The 6,516-nt window shown below is 42.9% G+C and overlaps 1 protein-coding gene across 2 annotated transcripts in view; it reads right to left on the reverse strand.

Moving 5' to 3' along the window:
- Positions 1-5,608, reverse strand: part of LOC122560854 (E3 ubiquitin-protein ligase MARCHF3) — a 124,088-nt gene extending 118,480 nt beyond the window's left edge. The window contains exon 1 of one of the 2 annotated variants that reach the window (XM_043712026.1): positions 5,243-5,608. The gene's annotated coding sequence lies outside the window, so the exon portion shown is untranslated. The remainder of the gene's footprint in view (positions 1-5,242) is intronic. The other variant, XM_043712044.1, reaches the window with a different exon arrangement.
- Positions 5,609-6,516: the final 908 nt, after the last annotated feature.

The following is a 6,516-nucleotide window of genomic DNA, read 5'->3' on the forward strand; positions in this document are numbered from 1 at the left end:
ACTGGGTATGCCCTGTACCACTGGCTCAGAGGTTTAGTTGACAGGGAGTTGACCTGGGAATCAACAAGGGCAAACGTAGGCCAGGAAACCTCCTGCTGATTATCACGTGATGTCCTTCCGCATCTGATAAATCAGCACTTCTTTAGGTTAAGCGACACTTAGAGGAAGCATGGAGGATGACATGGGGACAGAATGTACACTGGGTAGGGAATTTCAATGTCCACCACCAAGAGAAGCTCAGCAACGGCACTATTGATTGAGCTGATCAGGTCCTAAGGGACATCGCTGCCAGACTAGGCCTGTGACAGGAAGTGAGGGAACCAAGACGTAAACATATACTTGACCCAATCTTAAGCAATCTACTTGCCACAGATGCATTTGTTCATGGCAGTATAGGTAAGAGTGACCACCCCACCGTCCAAGTGGAGAAGTAGTCTTGCCTTCATGTTGAGAACACCCTCCATTGTGTTGTGTGGCACTACCACCATGCTAAATGGCACAAATCTTAAACAGATCTAGCAACTCAAATTGGGCATCCACAAGGCACTGTAGGCCATCAGCAGCAACACAAATCCAAAACAATCTGCAACCTCATGGCCTGGTATATCTCCTACTCTACCATTACCATCAAGCCAGGGGATCAACTCTGGTTTAATGAAGAGTGTAGGAATGCATATCAATAGCAGCATCAGGCATTCATGAAAAAAAAAGAGGTATTATCCTGGTGAAACTACAAAACATGGCTATTTGTGTGCGAAAAAGCATAGTTAAAGCCATGTGATTGCACAACCAAAGAATTGGATCTAAGCTTCTGCAGTCCTGCCATTCATGACCAGAAGCAGACAATTCAACATCTTAATGGAGGAGGAGGCTTCTTGCATATCTCCAAGATCAAGAATGGGGGAGCCCAGCACATCAGTGCAAAAGATGAGGCTGAAGGATTTGTACCAATTTTCAGCTAGAAGTGCCAAGTGGACGATCATCTCAGCCTTCTCCAGAGTCTCCCAGAATCATAGATGCCAATCTTCAACCAATTTGATCCTCTCCACTAGATATCAAGAAACAATTGGATGCACTGGATGCTGTAAAAGATTATGGGCCCTGACAACATCCTAGCAATAGTATTGAAGACTTGTGCTCCAGAACTTACCACACCATCATGACAGTATCACTGCAAGCATTGTTCAGGGTAGTGTTCTAGGCCCATCCATCTTTAGCTGTTTCCCTCCATTATAAAGGTCAGAAGTGAGAATGTTTGCTGATGACTGCACAATGTTCAGCACCATTTCTGACTCTAAGATACTGAAACAACCAATTTTCAAATGCAGCAAGATCTGGACAAGATGCAGGCTTGGGCTGAATAGTGACAATATTCATACCACACAAGTCACGAACAATAACGATCCTCCTTTGAAATTCAATGGTATTACCATCACTGAATCCACATTAACATCATCCTGGGAGTTACTTTTGACCAGAAAATTAATTAGACTAGCCATATAAATACAGTGGCTACAAGAGTAGGTCAGAGGCTATGAATACTGCAGTGAATAACTCACCTCCTGACTCCTCAAAACCTGTCCACCATCCACAAGGCACAAGTCAGAGTCTTGATGGCATACTCCCCACTTGCATGGAACGGTGCAGCTTCAACAACACTCAAGACACTTGACACTACCAGAACAAAGCAGCCTGCTTGATTGGCAGTACATCCACAAACATGCATCCCTTCCACTACCAATGCTCATAGAATCCCTATAGTGTGGTAGCAGGCTATTCACCCATCAAGTCCACATCACCCCTCCAAACAGCATCCCACCCAGACCCACCTCCTCACCCTATCACTGTAATCCTGAATTCCCCATCGCTAATCCACCTAGCCTGCTATGGCCAATCTCCCTAACACCTGTTTGGATTGTAGGAGGAAACCAGGCCAATGGAAGAAACACACACACACACACACAGTGCAAATGCAACACAATCACCCAAGGCTGGAATTGAACCTGGGTCCCTGGCGTGTGAGGCAGCAGTGCTAACTACTGAGCCAGCATGTTGTCCTACTAGTGGCAGAGGGTATCAATTAAAAGATACATTGCGGAAATTCAACACGGCTTTTAAAATAGCATCTTCCAAACCCATGACCACATTCATCAAAAGGATAGGGCATCAGATACAGGAACTTCACTACCTGTATGTTCCCCTCCAAGCCACTCACCATCCTGTCTTGGAAATATATCACCAGGTCTTGCACTGTTGTTAGGTCAAAATCCCGGTAGCATGCATCTACAGCATGTGAACCGCAGCTGTTTAAGAATGTGTCTCGCCATCATCTTCTCAAGTAGCAACTTTAAATGAGCAATAAGTGCTGGCCCAGCCAGCAACACCACATCTAACATAACATCTTGATTATTTCATGAAATGTTGTTTACCCCTCATGCCCTCTCTGAATTTACCTTGTCAACGTGCCCAAATCTCCATTTTCTCAGTCTTATGTCCACTAGACTGTTATCCAACTTCCCCTCCTGGTCCCCATATGAGCCGATATTGTAAACTGGTTCTCTCTCTTCAGGTGTACGTCTGTGTCTTTAATGTCACCACCCTTTTCCTCCAAGAAAGAAATCTGACCATTCTCTTTCCGAAGTCTTTGTACATGGTGTCACCTGAAATCTGTTTCTATCTTTTCCATAACTTCATGTTTGGATCACCCAATCAAAATTCTGCTCCTGCCACAATACCGAAGTGTATCTTATCAAAAATCACAGAAGACATGCTACATGACTGCAACAAAGGTAAACATTGACTCTATTTACAACCTTTTACAGCTGACCACATACTCCTCCATGTTTTTTTCACTGTTTGGGCTTGCCTTCCCCATCTCCATTTCATACTATCTTATCATCATCAGACAAGGACTTGAAGCAGCTTCTCTTTCTGCTCCTGCTCTGTTGCTTCTGTGGTCCCGTAAGGATTTCTTTTCATACCAAAATGCTTTCCCTTAGTGACTTATCTGAAGCCACTGCATTAGTTTGTGTGCACACACTAATGCCCCCCAAGTACCATCCCTGGTCTCAACTCCAATTAAGTTAAATTATCCCACTTTTAAAAATGCATTCATAGGATATGTTCTCTCTGAAGTGGATACAAAAGATCCCATACCACCAAACAGACTCCTCTTTATCTCCTGGTCAAAAATGACAAACATATTAAGTTAAAAATCACACACCAGGTTATAGTCCAACAGATTTAATCGGAAGCACTAGCTTTCGGAGCACCACTCCTTCACCAGGTGGGTGTAGAGGACACATTGTAAGACACAGAATTTATAGCAAAAGTTTACAGTGTGATGTAACTGAAAGACTCAACAAACAATCAAGGTATTTTTCAATGTATAATTTCAGTTACATCACACTGTAAACTTTTGCTATAAATTCTGTGCCTTACAATTGTGTACTCCACAACCATCTGATGAAGGAATGGCGCTCCGAAAGCTAGTGCTTCCAATTAAACCTGTTGGACTATAACCTGGTGGTGTGTGATTTTTAACTTTGTACACCCCAGTCCAACACCGGCACCTCCAAATCATAAAACATTAATTAGTGATTTATATCTTTCCCACTGGTTCAAATGCCTGGAACTCCCTCCCTAATAGCAGTGTGGGGGTACTACCATCTTCTCAAAGGCAATTAACAATGGGTAATAAATAATGCTCAAGAGTCATACAGCATGGAAACAGACCCTTCGGTCCATGCCAACCATATATCTTAAATTAATCTAGTCCCATCTATCCGCTCTCTAGGGGGCAGTTCCCACATCTTGTGAACAAACAATTAAATTAAAAATGATTGCTATTTGAGGGACTTCACTGTGTGCGAATTGACTACTATAGTTCCCTGCACTACAGTGACCACTTTATCAAAGTACTTCTTTGTCTGCGTAGAGCTTTGGATGCTGTCAGATTGTAAAAAGTACAATATAAATACAAGTTATTTTCTTAACATTTATTTACTTAAATATTAATAAAATATCCTTCTTTAATCTATAGATTTGTTTGAATTTAATTCTTAAAACCATAAAAACATGTCTGGTCTTATTAACTAAAAGTAGCGCTGGTCACTATCCAAAGGCCCTTAGTGGAAACACGTGCAGATTTCAGATGAACCTGGTATCACAGCCAGGGTGATTCGAATAGTCAAATCGACTGACAGCACCTACAATGGTTACTAACTGAACGGCGTACCCAGGCAAGTCACCAGAAGATGACCTGCATGATGGAATCATTCTTTAGCTAGGAGACAGTACCTTCCAGGCAGGTAAAGGAAGGGTATAGGTAAAAGTCTGTTTCCCAGGGAAATACATTCCCTTGGGCGGGGGCCACAGACTTGCTGCAAACGTGTAGGTGAAACGCAAAGTCTGAAGATTCTTTAGACAAGGCTTATCCCATTCTAACAGGACATAGAGATTCGCTCAATCTCAGTAATTTTAATGCAGGCTGTTCATGTGGTTATCATATCTCAGTTTAGTTCATGGCGATTTTTCTATTCTGTAACAGGCATCAGTAAAAACAGATGTCAAATGACCAATCTCGCTAATCACATTTCTCGAGGTGTACTTTCCGATTTGAGATGCGAAAGGTCTTTGCTTCCATTAAACATTTCTGCTCTGTAATTGACACGACTTTGTTTTCGCGCGGGCAAGGAGACAGCCTCTGACAAGTCTTTATCGACCAGGACCAAATGTAATATTTTTTTGCTCTCAGCAATTATGAATAATGCATAAATCTATAAAGTATTGTATGCATCTTGGTGAATTACATACTGACTGACTGTAAAGTAGTAAAGTCTGTTGCCTCTAGAGCATTTATCCGGGTTCACATACTAAATTAAGAGGTATATAGAATTTAATACGCAGGCTGCGGTTCAAGTGAATGCACACTACAGTCAGAGAGGAGAAATCTCGGGATGTAGGTCTGTTTTCAGGACTGTTCAGCGGAGAGAATCTGTCTTTATAAAGACACTGCTCGTAAAGTTCACGGTCAGAGAGCAGCCTAAGGCAAAGACAGGAAGAAGTTCAAGATTGCAGCGTTTGTAGTGACAGACTGAATTCTATTATTGAGCCATAACACCCAAGGTTGCAGCGTAAAAGTAAATGTCCAGGATCTCTTGCAAACAATCCTTCGTGTGCAAAACACTTTATGGCTGCAGTCTGTTAAATATGCCAAAATTGCAACAAAATGAAAACTCACCCACTCACTGAAGGCTTTTTCCTTGGGTCCGAGCCTGTCTTTTCTCCCTGTTTCAGTTAAGCGGGAGGGTTGGAGGAAGGAAGGAAGGAACTTTCGCAATGGTAACCTTGTATGCAATGCTCGGAGAAAGATGATTCATAAAGAGGAAAGCAGCTGCTCGCTAGCCGAGACCAGGATGCGGTTGCCTACCGCTGCCGCTCCCGGAGCCCAGCCTTTGGAGCCCAGTGATTGACAGCGGCCGCAGCCACTCGCCAGAGCGGGTTGACGAATCATAGGAGGCGGCTCGACAGCCTCCCCCAATCGGCAGTAAACCCACAGAATGGGGCTCGCACTCAGCAGTTCAGACATAAAGCAGAAGGGCGCTTACTCTCCCGGCAGGCTTGCAGTAGGGCATTTAATTTGCATTTCACTAGCGCCTTTCACGGGCCCTGGACGCATCAGAGTGCTACCAATGACGTACGTGCAACTTGGAAGCCCGATTTGAGCACCAACTGCAAAATAATAGGAACCAAACAGTCTCAGTGATGTTGGTTGACGATTATCTGAAACGTTGACTTTTCTACCTCCCGGCTTATTTGTTGTGTTCTTCCAGCCTCCTGCTTATCTATGACGGCTAAATATTGGCCAGGATCCTGATTACTTATTTGAAATAATGACACCCAAGTTTACAGCCTAAAATAAAATGTCCAGGATCTCCTACAAACAATCCTTCGTGTGCAACGTAATTTATGGCTGCAGTCAGTTAAATATTTCAAAATTTCAACAAAATGTCATGAATACTTTTTCAATTTAATATCTTCCATCCGCGCCACCCCCAGACGAAAAAACCTATTGGAAAAGGCTCCCTGTTGAAATTGACTATTGTCTGATGAAGAATTATGCTTAAAAATGTGTTACTGCAAAAGCGCAGCAGGTCAGGCAGCATCAAAGGAGCAGGAGAATCGGGCATAAGCCCTTCTTCAGGAATCATGATGAAGAATTATTACCAGCCATAGGACATTTTAGTAGTTGGTTTAATATTAATTTATTGCCAACTTGCAAATCTGTCCCATTAACCACCTTGTCGGTTGTGGTGCAGATAAAATTTGGTGATTTTGAGGCAAAAGCGATTCTAAGTTCAGGATCCAGACAATAGTTTGAGAACAAACATCCAGCCTCACAATCCAGTGTATTGCTGCAGTATCAGAGGTGTTACCTTTTAAATGAGACGTTATTCTGAGGTGCCTACTTGGCTGATCCCATGGCGAAAATCAGGAAAGTTATTTCCCGTATCC

Source organism: Chiloscyllium plagiosum, chromosome 2 (assembly GCF_004010195.1).
Source record: "Chiloscyllium plagiosum isolate BGI_BamShark_2017 chromosome 2, ASM401019v2, whole genome shotgun sequence".
Lineage (NCBI taxonomy): Eukaryota > Metazoa > Chordata > Chondrichthyes > Orectolobiformes > Hemiscylliidae > Chiloscyllium > Chiloscyllium plagiosum.